The sequence below is a fragment of the Rutidosis leptorrhynchoides genome, chromosome 2 (assembly GCF_046630445.1).
Source record: "Rutidosis leptorrhynchoides isolate AG116_Rl617_1_P2 chromosome 2, CSIRO_AGI_Rlap_v1, whole genome shotgun sequence".
NCBI classification, from domain to species: domain Eukaryota; kingdom Viridiplantae; phylum Streptophyta; class Magnoliopsida; order Asterales; family Asteraceae; genus Rutidosis; species Rutidosis leptorrhynchoides.
Window position 1 is genome coordinate 662,971,398 of NC_092334.1, and position 15,640 is coordinate 662,987,037.

The following is a 15,640-nucleotide window of genomic DNA, read 5'->3' on the forward strand; positions in this document are numbered from 1 at the left end:
TTATTATGCTTATTTAATGCCGAAGTAATCATGATGTTGGGCTAAATATTAAAATTGGGTAATTGGGCTTTGTACCATAATTGGGGTTTGGATAAAAGAACGACACTTGTGAAAATTAGACTATGGGCTATTAATGGGTTTTATATTAACTAAACGATACCTCGTTGATTTAATATATAGACTTATAATTTGACGTATTTATAAATAACCACATATGCTTGACTGGGTACGGTGGGCGGGATATCTATAAATACCAATAATTATTCATTTTACCGGACACGGAACTGGATTAATAGTTAATAGACTTGTTGAAACAGGGGTGGATTACATTCAAGGGTAATTGGTGTAATTGTTAACAAAGTAGTAAAACCTTGGACTACACGCAGTCGATAACCTGGTGTATTCATTAAACAAAGTATTAAGACCTTGTTACAATTTGAATCCCCAATTAGTTGGAATATTTGACTTCGGGAATAAGAATAATTTGATGAAGACTTTTGCACTTTATGATTATGACTGATGGACTATTATGGACAAATCCGTATGGACATATCTAATAATTCAGGACAAAGAACAATTAACCCATGGGAATAAAGTAAAAATCAACACGTCAAACATCATGATTATGGAAGTTTAAATAAGCATAATTCTTTTATTTCATATTTAATTGCACTTTTAATTATCGCACTTTTATTTATTGTCATTATATTTAATTGCACTTTTAATTATCGTACTCTTTAATTATCGCAATTTTATTTTATCGCACTTTTATTTATCGCAATTTCATTATCGTTATTTACTTTACGCTTTAAATTAAATCTTTTATTTTTAATATTTTACATTAGGTTTTAACTGCGACTTAAGTTTTAAAATCGACAAACCGGTCATTAAACGGTAAAAACCCCCTTTTTATAATAATAATACTACTTATATATATTTTTGTATTTTTACAAATATAGTTTTAAATATATAGCGTTAAGCTTGTTTAAAAGATCCATGTGGAACGAACCGGACTTACTAAAAACTACACTACTGTATGATTAGGTACACTGCCTATAAGTGTTGTAGTAAGGTTTAGGTATATCCATTCTATAAATAAATAAATATCTTGTGTAAAATTATATCGTATTTAATAGTATTTCGTTGTAAAAATAATACTATTTCCTAGTACACCTCGCACACATCATAAACAAAGATACAAAAAGAGTAATAAAAGTAATCCTATATCACATCGGAAGAATTATGTAACGACCTAACTCTCGTTATACCAAAAACACGACCCAAAAAAAAAATGTTGTGAGACAGTGCATCTGGACGGTGTCCAGTTATCTGGACGGCGTCCAGCAGTGAAGTCCAGGATGGCGTCCAAGCATTTTGGACGGCGTCCAAATGAACTTAAAGTTTCTGATTAGTTTTTCAATTTCACGCGAGCGAAAAACCCGCTTCCCGACACATTTAAACGAAACGGTTTTCACAACACTTTAATATAATTATAACTAAGAGATTTCCATAATAAAATTGAGTTTTACAACACCGGGCCCACATCGACCCAAATTACGAATTTCATTCAAAATACAAGTTTCGACCATATGAGTTTAATTTCCTAACAAACTACGAGCATGATGTTTGGGGATAAACTACCCAAATCCTAGGTCTAATCCAAAAGTAATCTAAGCAAGCAACCAAAATGGAAATCATCTAATCCCGAGCATACCCTTGCCACGTCAGCCTCCGAACCTAAAAATATAAACAACGAGAGGGTAAGCTAATTGCTTAGTGAGTGCAATACTTATACGCATACATACATAATTCAATTACTTGCATTCACCTACACAAATAACACACGTCATTAGCAAAACATAATATCGCATAATCAAATGTACACAAGCCAACACCGATAACATAAAGGTCACGTCATTAATACAATGCTAAATATGAATACGTACAAACCACCGGTTAAAATCAAGATCACGAGGGAATAATTCCCTTTGAAAGAGCCACGGATGTTCATAGCATCAAATAGTACCAAATTCCAATTCCATGAGTGGTATCGTCTCATCGAACTTCAACCCACTCTTCACGCTTCATGTGGTATCATCTCATCGAACTTTAACCCACATATGAGGTATCGCCATATCGAACTTTAAGCCCTCATCAAGCAATACAATAGTGGTAAGGCATCGTCAATATCGAACTTTAAGTCCATACACATGAGGTATCGTCACTATCGAACTTAAACCCTCATCAAACAAACAATCATGGTATGGCATCATCACTATCGAACTTTAAATCCATACATATGAGGTATCGTCACTATCGAACTTAAACCCTCATCGAACAACGTAATATTGGTATGATATCATCAATATCGAACTTTAAGTCCATACATATGAGGTATCGCCACATCGAACTTAAACCCTCATGTCGCATCGAATAATACAATAGTAATATGGCGTCGTCATCATCGAACTTTAAGTCCATACATATGAGGTATCGCCACATCGAACTTAAACCCTCATCTCGCATCGAATAATACAATAGTAGTATGGCGTCGTCATCATTGAACTTTAAGTCCATACATATGAGGTATCGCCACATCGAACTTAAACCCTCATCTCGCATCGAATAATACAATAGTAGTATGGCGTCGTCGTCGTCGAACTTTAAGTCCATACATATGAGGTATCGCTACATCGAACTTAAACCCTTATCCCGCACCCCGGTCCCAATGTGGTACAAGAGAAGTGTATCCAACCGAATAGCACTTGCCACGTCGTATAAAAGCAACCAAATTATATACTTAAACGTATAAATATTTCACTCACCTCGATTACCTGAAACGTAAATCCCGTTTGAGCTTCCAATCAACCAAACGTAAAACACCTAAGAAATTTACAAACAAATAAGCTAAACACTCTAGCTTATACCCAAAGCACCACAAGTGCAATTTCGACCCATTTGCACCTACTTCCATTTTGGCTAAGTCAAAACTTGCCCAACCCGCCAATAATCACCATCAACTAGTGATTATGTTCTAATGCCACAATAAACCCCATGTTTGATCTTTCAAAACATTTACTAGCACAAGTTACACAAAGCCCATTTTGACCCATTTCTAAAACAAGCTCTCAACAACACCCATTTGGGTTCCATTCACAACATAATCACTAATCATAGTGATTATACCTAATTCAAAGCCTTAAACTTGGTCAATTAGTTTTCTAACCCAAAACCCACCAACAACAACAATAACTAGCTTCAATAAACCCATTTGTGAACTAGATGGGTCTTTAAACAACAAAGAAGTTCAAACCCTAATTATGAACAAAAATCAAGCTTATGATAACTCGAAGTTAGAACTTACCAACACTACCACAACGTAGCTGTGACGCCCCGTACAAAATCATCGTGTATGATTCCTCAACAACAGGATCTTTACACGGTCAAGTACTACATGTTGTTTGAAAACCAGTTTTGCATTCATAAAAGATAGCGTTTACAAAAGATAACGTGACACAAAGGTCATTACAAAGTCATTATTTGAAAATAACATAAGTTACGAATGCAAGATAAAAGTTCCATGATTGAGACATTTCTAAGTAATGTAGCGGATATCTAACACAGTAGTTCCTTAACAGCAAGTCTAAACAGCATGATAGCAAGTCTAACAGCGGAAGCAACAAACCTCTAAGCACCTGAGAAAACATGCTTAAAAACGTCAACAATAAAGTTAGTGAGCTATAGTTTAAGTTGTAACAGTAATATAAGATTGACCACGAGATTTCAATGTTTCAAAACAGTATGAAAAGTATATGTATAACCGTGGGCACATGGTAACTAGACTTAACGTAAATATAAATATCACCCCCTAAAAGTACACCTGGCGAGTGTGTATGTCCTCGAAGTATTAAACACCCGTTAAATGCTAGCGCGACTAGCCCGAGTGGGGATGTCAAACCCTATGGATCCATATCTAATATTCGCGTCTACCGGTTTAAAAACCAATAGTTAAACGTTACCGTGCTAAGGGGAATCTTTATGCTGTTATATAACCCACACATATGAAAAGTTTAAGTACTTGTGTCAAGTAAGTAAAACGTAAAAAGTGCATGTATTCTTAGTCCCAAAAATAGTATAAGTAAAAAGGAAAGCTATAACTCACAGTGAATAAGCAATACAAGTCGATACGAAAGTGTGCAAGTAGTAAGTCGGTCCGAAAGGTCGTCAACCTAAGTCAAAGGTTACTAGGTCAGTATGTTATCCTCATAAGTTCAAATAGTGCATAAAATAAGTTTAAGTGTCATCATCATCATCATTCATCATCATAAAAGCTAAGTACGTTTGACAAGAATAGAGATCGAAACAATAGGCCGATTTAGGTCAGCTGTTACGACCTCTACGTAAATCAAAAAGACGCATAATCAGTGGATATGGCTCTGTATATGAGTCCCCTAGTTGCTGACCAATTTCCAGAACCAAACTCGTCTTTGTTTGACCGTGGTGACGGTTTAAGTGCGAGTAGGTCAGAAATTTCAGCACAACGTTAATAGGGTGTAATGACTTTCGGAAGGCCATAAATCCTAAACCATAACTCGGATTAAGACGAGGTCTAAACGTAAAATCATATACTCGAACCGAAATAACTAAAAATTAACTTTCCAGTAGCCCAGGTTACTAATCAGATCCCTAAAAATATTAAACAAGTGCTCCGGTGGGGTTCTTGGTGCTTGATGCTCATCACGGTTCTCATCCTTGATGCTTGTAGCTTCAAGTGTACAACTCGTTGATGGGTTAGCATCACCTTGACCAAGATTCTACCATCAACACACAATATGTTAAGACCAAGTAAGAACACAACTCATTTAAGAGTCTTAGATGGATGATGAACCAAGGTTACATCATATCCTTAGTCTTAACATAATTACAAGTTACATTTACAACTAAAGCTACAAACTTTACCTCAATCAAACAAGTATGAACATAATCTAAGTCAAATGAAGTGATGGAACCCTAAGCTAGAGAGCTTGGATCCTTTTCACACAAGTTATAAGGTCACAAAGCTAGAAAGCTTGAACCTTTAGTGTTCTTGAAGAACTTGAAGCATAAAGCTTAGATCTTTAAGTTATATGAAGACCATAAACACAAGTTTTGATCTTTATGTCAAAATAATGAGATCATAAGTTAGAAAACTTAGACCCAACAAAAGATATGAAGATCCAAGCTAGAAAGCTTGCATCTTGATTGTTCTTGAAGATCTTGAAGCATAAAGGTTGGATCTTTAAGTTACATGAAGATTACAAACACAAGTTTGAATCTTTATAACAAAATAACAAGATTTAAAGTTAAAAGATATAGATCTACAAAGTGGGTGAAGATTCAAAGCTAGAAAGCTTGAATCTTCCATGTTCTTGAATGATTCAAATCCATGTTTGAATCTACAAGATGTAATCAAGATCAAAGCTAAAAAGCTAGACCCATGATGATGATGATGATTTCGTGAAGATGAGAAGGAGAAGAAGAAGAGAAATTCAAAGTACTTACACTTTTTAGAGAGAGAAAGACTAGAGAGAGAATTAGAGAGTGAGTGTGTGTGAAATGCAAATGAGAGCAAGTGTAAAATGGATGGAATATGGCTAGTATTTATAGGTGGTGAGGTGAGGGTGGGGTGTCAAAAATGTGGGAACATGGGGGAACAAGGGGACAACTTTTTGCTTTATGGTTAATGGTTGTCTAAAGTTGGTGCTTATGTTAGGATCCCATGCAACATTAAGGATAATACTTGACATAAATGCTAACATGTTCCCTCTAATAAATGGGCATTTGTCTTACTTATTAATGGGTCACTAACTATTAATAATTACGCTAATTAAATAGTCCACTAACTAGTGTAGGGTGGGCTAAGGCCCAACAAGGTAGAAAGTCCAACAAGACTAACTAGTAAGCATAAGTAAATTACTACGCGTAATTAAGCATCCAAAAACCCAAGTAATTATTATTATAAAATAATAATTAATATTTCGCAGTCATAATATTTCGATTACGACAAAAGTTAAACGTGTGCGCAGTACGCAGTTTGTTCGTAACGTCAAGTGACACTAACGGTCAAAAGGCTTCCGGTGATCAAGTTAAGTATCCCTCGTACTTAAAGGCACGTTTTAACACATAAATGAAAGTAAGTCATGTGTATAAAGATTCCAGAGTATAAAGTAGCATAGTACGCACAAATACGCAGTTTCGTGAAAGCACAAAGCACAAAAGCAATTCGAAAAAGCCGGGTCGTTACATTACCACCTGTTAATGGAAATTTCGTCCCGAAATTTGAGGAGTGACTAAGAGTGGTACCATATTTAATTAAGAAGTAGCGTATTAAAGTTCCGTGAGACTCGTGAGCTCAGAAGTGAGCTATTTACCTTGAAAGGTACTTGGGCGTATAAAAGTAAGAATAGGTATATGCCATTAATTAAGTCTCTTGTCCTAAGAGATCAACAAATTGATTTTGTTTCTTGCTAATACGAATATGTCATCTAAATATGTACCTACAGAAGGAAAGACGATGTTTTTAGCCCTACGGGCATCTTCAGTAAGCTGGATGCATGAAATACATCATGAATATTACTAATCTCATCTAAAACATTGGGCGCTTATGTCGCACTACAAAGTTGACAGGTAGAATGGAAAACATGGTGATCACAACCATGCAATTTGATGTCTGGATAGTGTTAGCCACGGATTTTTACTAGTCCCTTAATTTCGGAAGGAGACCATAGGTATGAAGAACCCGATATTTATGAACGTTCATTTGACTAAATGAATTGAAATTTTAGCTGAAAGTGACTAATCGGACTTATATGCACTGTAAGCCATAATTATTTATAGTGTCTTCAGGACGGTCTGAACGAACAATGAAGGATATCGCCCAGTTTACCATACTGCAAGTGAACTTATCCTTAGATGGAATGAAAGCACAATTCCAAAATGTAACTTTATCCTTTCAGTTACATGTTGAAGTTAGGGTTAACATTAACTAGAACAACATATAGTTGCAACCAACGAAGGAAGGAATGTGTAGAGTATCCACATCAGTGCCGTAAATGTTTTAAGCAGTCCCCTTCTAAGAGGATAACGAGATTCATAGATTCCTAAAGTATCTTACACTACAATTCCGAAAGAAAATCGCACGAAAGGTGTGGTCCTTGAACCAGAGTGAACTCTTCGAGTGGATTGATCCGAATTTATCCTTATACTTATGGGGATGCGCGGATGAGAGGATATGTGAACCCTTGGTCATAAAGAACGGTTTACTCTAAGTGAAAAGAATCTCAAAAACGATTCCTTGTACCTCAACCTACTGATTCATAGAGATGACGTTTACGAGGGTGTTTCAATTTAGCTGTGAAACATTGAGAGTAGAAATCCGCCTAGTGCCTTTCCTATGATAGGGTGACCACTGAGTGTTTCCCAGAAAACTTGATTTATCGGCCCACGTTTTTGCCATGTCTAACCTTAAAAGGAACATTTCATGAGCGCAAAGACTTCTTAACAAATTTTATAAAACTGCCACCCAAAGTGGCTCAAGAGTTTTTAACAAAGATTTTAATAGTAAACTTTATCCCCAACGGAGGGCGAGAAGAAGCTTGATCCATACATGGTGTAGTCTAATACGAAAACCTTCAATAAAATCAACCAAGGGAGTTTTGAAAAACCTTTAAACGTTTGATGTGATAACATAAACGGAACGAAGTTCTTAGTAAATTCAGAAGTATGTACAACGTGTACCATTTTGCACAAACTATTTGACTTAAGTTAAACAACTCAATAAAGGAGCGACTTTTAAATATCTTGAAGGTATAACTTAGTATGTACTAACCCAAAATAAGTAAGGGTAAATTTATTCATATATGATTTTATAAATCGCATAAGTGATAGAAAATTTTTTAGTACTTTCATTTATCCATAAATCTAGTGAGGACCGCACAAATAAGCAACGTGTAAAATCAACGTGTAAAATTTTTGATAAACATAGTTTTTCGTATTTCAGAGGTTACGATTTGAAAAAGATTGAGTGGAAAATCTTTGAATCGTCGGTTGACATGTTACTAGGTAATGAAAACTAATGAATTAAATGTAGTTTTGATGATTATCAGGGACTTAAGTCTTTGGCCCAAAAATGTTCACGTGCGAAGCCGTTGCTAAAAAGTGAGGTATGAAGGATAGAGCATGAGGATGAGAAGTTAATCACTTCTTGACTTTGCAAAATGCCAAATAGGTTATGGCTAATATTAAAGTCGGAATATTGATGGTGTTAGTATCACTAGATGAGAATATCTTGGAACAAGTCAGGACTTCGAGTTATGTAAGAAAGAGCATCGCTCCGACAGGTGTGGCAAATGAGATCCCTGGGGTAACGTAATAACTTTGAATGGTTTAAGTATTAGTGGATGCTCGAAGGTCTGCATGACGTGGTAGTAAGTACCTTCATCACATACATACACACATGAATCTCTCGGTTTCGACGGTTGTAAGATCTTCATGATGACTTGGATACGAATAAGCAACAAAAAATTTTATATAGTAAGCAACAAAATTTTATAGAAATCGTTTAAGGTGACAACGTAAGAAAAGAAACGAAATTCTTAGTAAACTAGGGTTATGTACAATATGTACCATTCAAAGTAAAATATCTTTTGAATAAAGATTGAATTTGTGAAAGTGAAAGTAAAATTTCATATGTACTAGTCAAAAATAAGTAGTTATTTACTTTATTTTATATAGCATATACGATTTCAAAAGTTTGCACGAATGGCAAATATAGTAAATTTATAAAACTTTGAGAGGATCGCGCAGTAAAATAGTGTGTGTAAAATTTTCGGCAAACAAATTTTTCATATTTCGAAGGTTACAACTTGGAAAAAGATTGAGTAAAATATTTTTGAAAATTTTGGGTGACATTTGAGCATCAATGTCACGAGGTAGTGAAAACTGTTGAATTTAAATATGGTTGATGACTATTAGTAGGGCATAAGTCCTTTGACCAAAAATGCTTAAGTGTAAAGTTATTACTTATAAGTGAGATACGAATGGGAGAGTATGAGGATGGGAATTAACTACCCATTGATTTTGGAAATTTCGAACTGGTACGACTAAAATTGAAGTAAGAAGGGTGATGGTGTGATTATCATCAAATAAGAAATCTCTCGGAATAAGTTAGGATTCAGAGTTGCGTAAGAATGAGTATCAAATAAGATTCTTGGGTAGTTGGTAGTCCTTAATATAGAATTTGAATCGCTGAAGTGACGGGATACAATTTCCTTTATGTATCGTTGTGCAGGTTTGTCCATCGTATCGGTTTCTTTCATGGCTAGAAGGTGAGCAGATTTGGTGAGGTGGTCAACGATAACCCAAATAGTGTCATAACTGCCTATTGTTTTTGATAGCTTCGGGATGAAATCCATTGTCATCCCTTCCCATTTTCATTGTGGGATCTCAGGTCGTTGAAGTAACCCAGATGATTTTTGGCTCACCATTCTCGCGAGGTATACGAATAATCTTTTTACTATAAATAGCTTTCGCTTTCATCCTTGAAAGCCAGTCCATTCCAACTATTTCATCAAAGCTTCCTAACTCGATGAGTATTAGGTTAACCCTAAAGTTCATTCCAACTTTTACATCAAGCTTCCTAACTTGATGAGTATTAGGTTAATCTTAAGGTTCATTCCAACCAAATCTTATTATACTGCCGTGAATTTTTTTTATCAGTCTTCTCAAATAACATCTGCTTGTGCGCATGTAACTAATCCCTTCCAGCTACTACTATAAAACTTCCAAGTTTTGTTGGCATAAGGTCATCTCCAAATGACCCACCTGTTAATTTTAAGGTACTACCTTAAATTACTCCTCTATCTCTGCCAGCTTACCATTAGCTTATCCTATAGAATACTTAACACTCAGGGTTGTTAATGGCTTATCAGTCATAACACTAAGGTTCTTAGATATAAGGTTTCTATCGCTCTGGTATTAAACAACCTTGAGACAATAAAACGTTGTGACGAATTGTCCCCTAACTATAATCAGGATCCATGCGAGTTTCCATAACGATCGCTCTACCGCAAGTAAGTCCAAAGTTTTTCCTATTTCAGAACTTTTTCCTTAAGTATCCAGGGTGTCTATATCTATAACAAATTTTCAGGTTATCAATTCTGCAATAAAGGCCTTCCTTGTACAATATATGAGCTACGTGGTTATTCTTTCCCTATCTCTAACAGACCATAATGCATATACTCAAGTGGTTCCTACCAAAATTTCCCTTAAATCGCTTCATATTCCTTATATAGTAACATTGGAACTCTTGCATGATTTACTTCAATATAACCACGCTGGCCTGGCGTCATTATATTGTACTAAATCGTACGTTCATTCCAATATCACTCCATATGGTCAATGTAACGTGATCACTCCAAGTTCTACTCAATTTCATCTAACGGTGCTTTATCTATGCTATCTCAGAACCAAATCTACATAATTAATCTCACAGTTTCTCGGCGTGGGTGTATAGGTTCCGTAGGTCATGCATCAATGCCTAAATGTCCCGAAATTTCTTCAAAATGTTTGGGTTCATGTAACGTCGTTAGGTTCCTTTCTAGAAATTCAATGTGGGTTTCGCGTCGAGTTGTACATGTAGCAAGTAGTAATACGATATGTTTCGAGGCAACTCCCAAGTCTTTGGGTATGGCTGAGCATCAGTAGAAGGCACTCTGACCTTGTGAAAGGAGATGTCCTCCTGACTTCCGCAATGCCTAAGAGTGTTAGGGTCCTAAATCCAGAAGTGTCGTTAGATCGTCGAGTAGTGGTGTAGAATGAAAGAGATAAGTGACGGTTATGAAAGCGTATGAGATACGGGTCAACTCGCGAAAACTGAACATCCTTCTAATGTTCATACGTTGTACGTGGCTAATTAGAGTGAGCTCGGGGTGCGGTTACTCCGACAAGCCCTCCATGTCTCCTCCTCCGAGGATCAACTTTAGCGGGTGTGTAATCCGAGGGGTACTCTTCCTAGATTGCGTGAAGTAACGTTTCGATCCCTGGAACGGTGGAACGGTAGTAACAGGTGGATTACGGTACTAATTCTTAGGGTTAGTCGGGTGGAAAAAAGGGTTCAGTAAAACATCGGAACTAGGAAAAGTAAGTTTTCCAAGTCGGTACAGCGAATAGCAGGCATGAAGCATGAAACGACCCGTCAAAGTACACTTGACGACCATCGTTATCTTGGTCTCACAACTTGATCATAACTCTATATGAATTTAATAAATAACCTTGTATTCTTTATTTAAAAATGATTTCCTATAAAGGAAATCTACCAAAATGTGTAAGTTTTGAAAAACCATACATTATTACTTAACCAAAAGTTGACCAAAACAAGTCAACAACATCCACTATTAAATATATCAAAATAGAATGCAAGTTAATGTTTAACAAAAGCTGCCATCATAAATATGCAGACTCTCTAAGCACATCGGAAGCAATCAATTATGAACCTGAGAATAAAATATGCGAGTAACTGTCAACAAAAATGTTGAGTGAATTATAGGTTTAATATTGCAAACAATATTTAATTTAAACCATAAAAATTTATGTTTGAAAACATAAAAACTCCTTTTTGAACCACAAAATTATATGCTAGAAAACATATAAAAACATTATTCCATCTTCCGTGAGCCACCTGGTAACCACTTAACCATTTATTTACCCTTGCCAAACACAATAAATAATATACACCGAACAAGTGTATCTTCAACTAAATACGAAGTACTAAACATTCCGATTATAAATTGCTAGCGCGACTAGCTCGAAATGGGGTTGTCAAACCCGATAGATCTATCCATAGGATTCACGTTCACCAGTAGAAACCAGTGATTACAATTACCAGATTAGGGAATATTTTTGTTCGACTCACAATGAATAATTTAAACCAACTTCCACTTGTGTCCAATACGTAAAAATAAAATGCATGTATTCTCATCCCAAAAGATTTAAAATAGAAAAATGGGACTATAACTCACCTTAATAGCAAATGTAGAAATCACACAAATAAGCGAACAGCAAACGAAGTAAAGTGATCAGGAATGATCACAACGCAGACCTATATAAATAAAGCAGGTCGATATAAATAACTAACTTAGGTCAAATCTTAGTATGATAGCTATTGTACATGTTGCAAGTAGATATAGAACAATACTCAACATGCATCGGTTTGATCGGAACAGCGTACGGACACACACCTTCTATTTTTAGAAAGTTTCTATTTTTAGCAGGTTTCCATTTTTGAAAAGTTTCTATTTTAGAAAAGTTTCTATTTTAGGAAAGTTTCTATTTTTGGAAAGTTTCTATTTTTGGAAAGTTTCCAAATTTAGAAAGTTTCTATTTTTAGAAAGTTTTTAAGTTAGGAAAGTTTCCTTATTTAGAAAGTCAACAAAAGTCAACCGAAAGTCAAAGTCAACCAAAAGTCAACTCAAAAGTCAACATTGGTCAAACATAATCAACATTAATTTTAAAAGTGTAAGTTGTAATTATAATATAAGTTATAATGTTAATTAAAGTTAAATATGTACAATTATGTCATAACATAAGTTTAATTAAATTAAAATGAATTATTAAAGTTAACATAAGTTTAAATAATATAATTAATATAACATAAGTATTTAATTAATTAATTAAATATTAGTCGTAACATAAGTATTATTAATTAATAATAAATTTTAAATCATATCATAAGTATTATTAATTAATAATGAATTATTAATCATATCATAAGTTTCTAATTATAATTATTAAATCATAAGTATTTAATAATTAAATTATAATTAAATAATAACTAAGCCTTATAATAATTAAATAATTAATTAATCCTTATTGCAAGTCTTATAATAATAATCTCATAATATAAGTTTAATACTTATCATAAGTATTTTCCTTTAATAATAAAAGTATTATTAATCATAAGTTTAATTAAAATGTTAATTAAATCATAAGTAATTAAATAATGATATAATATATATATATATATATATATATATATATATATATATATATATATATATATATATATATATATATATATATATATATATCATAAGTCTTAAATTATAATAATTACTTTTTATATTATAAGTAATTTAATAATAATGAAAATCATTATTTATATCATAAGTTTTAATAATTATCATAAGTTTTAATTAAAAGTTCATTGGGTCATATCTTGAGCCCCGGGTGTCGGTTTTCGGCGAGTCTTATATATATCTCTGCCTAATCAAACCACCCGAGACATTGGTGCACTCAAGAACACCCGAAGAACAGTAACCAAGTCATGATGATCAGCCATTACACCACTTGGAACTTCAATCCGTTCAAAAACGTGTTTTAGCCATAACGGGTGATCCGTGGCTCGGATTTAGATGACCCGAACATGAAAGTTCATCCCATCATTAATCCTAACACACTAGTACACCCTAAAGACTCTAAAAGTGGTCACAAAGTCGGACCAAACCTGGTTCAATTCGTTTTCATATTTCAATCTTAGCAAAACACCATTTTAATCATAACTAGAGCTCCGGGAATCGAAATGACATGAATCCGGAGTCTAAAATTAATGTATTGATGAGCGGAACTCATCTAAACACTTCAATTTCACTTTTATAACAGTTAAATAATCAGAAATGAACGAAAAAGCTGCTGTCCCGAATTAATCAAACCGAAAACATGTATAATCGAGCAATTCTACGCATACAATCATCAATACAATAATATGTAAGCATCATACTATCAATATAACATCAAAATACAGAAAAATAAAGAAAAATTAAAAATCTAGGGTTAGGGTTTATACCCTAATTGAGAATCAAATGATACAATCGCGTAGAGGATGAAGAGAGCAATCCGATTATGCAAACAATTGAATGATCCAAGCCTTAGATGATGAACAAACAATGATGATGGTGATTTTGCTGATATGGGATGGCCTAGGGAGGAAGGAGAAGGAGAGAGCTCATTTAGGTTTGATTAAAATGATATGATGTAGTGATGTTTTGATTAAATATCACTAGAATGCAAAATTTACACAATACCCCCTCTCTAAAGAGGGTTCGGCCGATTTTCACAATAGGGTGGGCCCCACATGGCCCACTTTTGATATTTGGTAAATTACTTGTGGCCCGAACGCCCGATCAAAGCTCGAAACCCAAAAACGCTACTACGCTATTGATTTTTCGGAGAGATAACAAATACGCGACGAATAAAATATATAAACACTATATATAATCATATGACATTAAAATATAATATTTAAAATAAATTGGATTTAAAAATCCCAAAAGTTTGACCGTTGGTTTGAAAACCGAAGAGATTCGCCGGATAGAAATCCGCGACACGTAGAAACGTATAACTTAAAATATGAATACAAATATTCACATAACACATAAGAAAATTTATAAGAAAATTTAGCCAACGGCAAGTATCTGTCCCAACCATTACCAAAATCAATTACGCATGCCCTCAACATGCCCTCCAACGTTTAGATGGTCCTTTCATTCTGACCATCTGACTGTGGATGATAAGCGGTGCTCATATCCAATTTAGTTCCTAAAGCATCTTGTAAGGACTGCCAAAACCTCGATGTAAATCGACTGTCTTTGTCCAAAATAATCGATACGGGAACACCATGTCTCGAAACAATCTCCTTCAAATACAAACGAGTAAGCTTCTTCATTGAATTTGTTTCCTTAATTGGCAAGAAATGAGTTGACTTAGTGAGTCGGTCAACAATCACCCAAATGGTATCATAACCGCCCACAACTCTCGGTAACTTCGTAATAAAATCCATCGTAATACCTTCTCACTTCCACTCGGGAATCTCAGGTTGCACCAAAAGTCCAGACGGTTTCTGATGTTCAGCTTTAACCTTAGCACAGGTCAAACACTTAGCCACATACGTAGCCACATCACCTTTCAAATTAGGCCACCAATACATCTTCTTAAAATCATGATACATCTTTCCTGAACTAGGATGAATAAAGTACATGGACTTATGAGCCTCATCCAAAACAAGTTGTCGCAGATCACCAAACTTCAAAACCCAAAGACGTCCCATAAAATACCTAGTACCATCGGTTCGTACCTCAAACTGTTTACTCAAGCATCAGACCTTCCCGTTACGAAATTCTCCTCCTTCAAGGCTTCTTATTGTACCTCAAGAATCTGCCTAGCGAGGTTAGTTCAAATGGTCATACTCAAGGATCTAAACCTACGAGGTTTAACTCTATCTTTTTGACTTAAAGCATTGGCCACAACATTGGCCCTTCCCGAATGATAGAGGAGTTCACAATAATACCCGTTCAATAACTCAATCCATCTTCGCTGTCTCAAATTAGCTGTTTTTGATCAAAGTTATGTTGAAGACTTTTGTGATCAGTGTACACTGTACATTTGACCCCATATAAGTAATGTCTCCAATTCTTGAGTGCGAAAACAACAGCTCCCAATTCTACATCATGGGTTGTATAATTCTGTTCACGAATCTTCAACTGACGTGACGCGTAAGCAATGACTTTCTTTTGTTGCATCAAAACACAACCAAAGTCTTGACATGAAG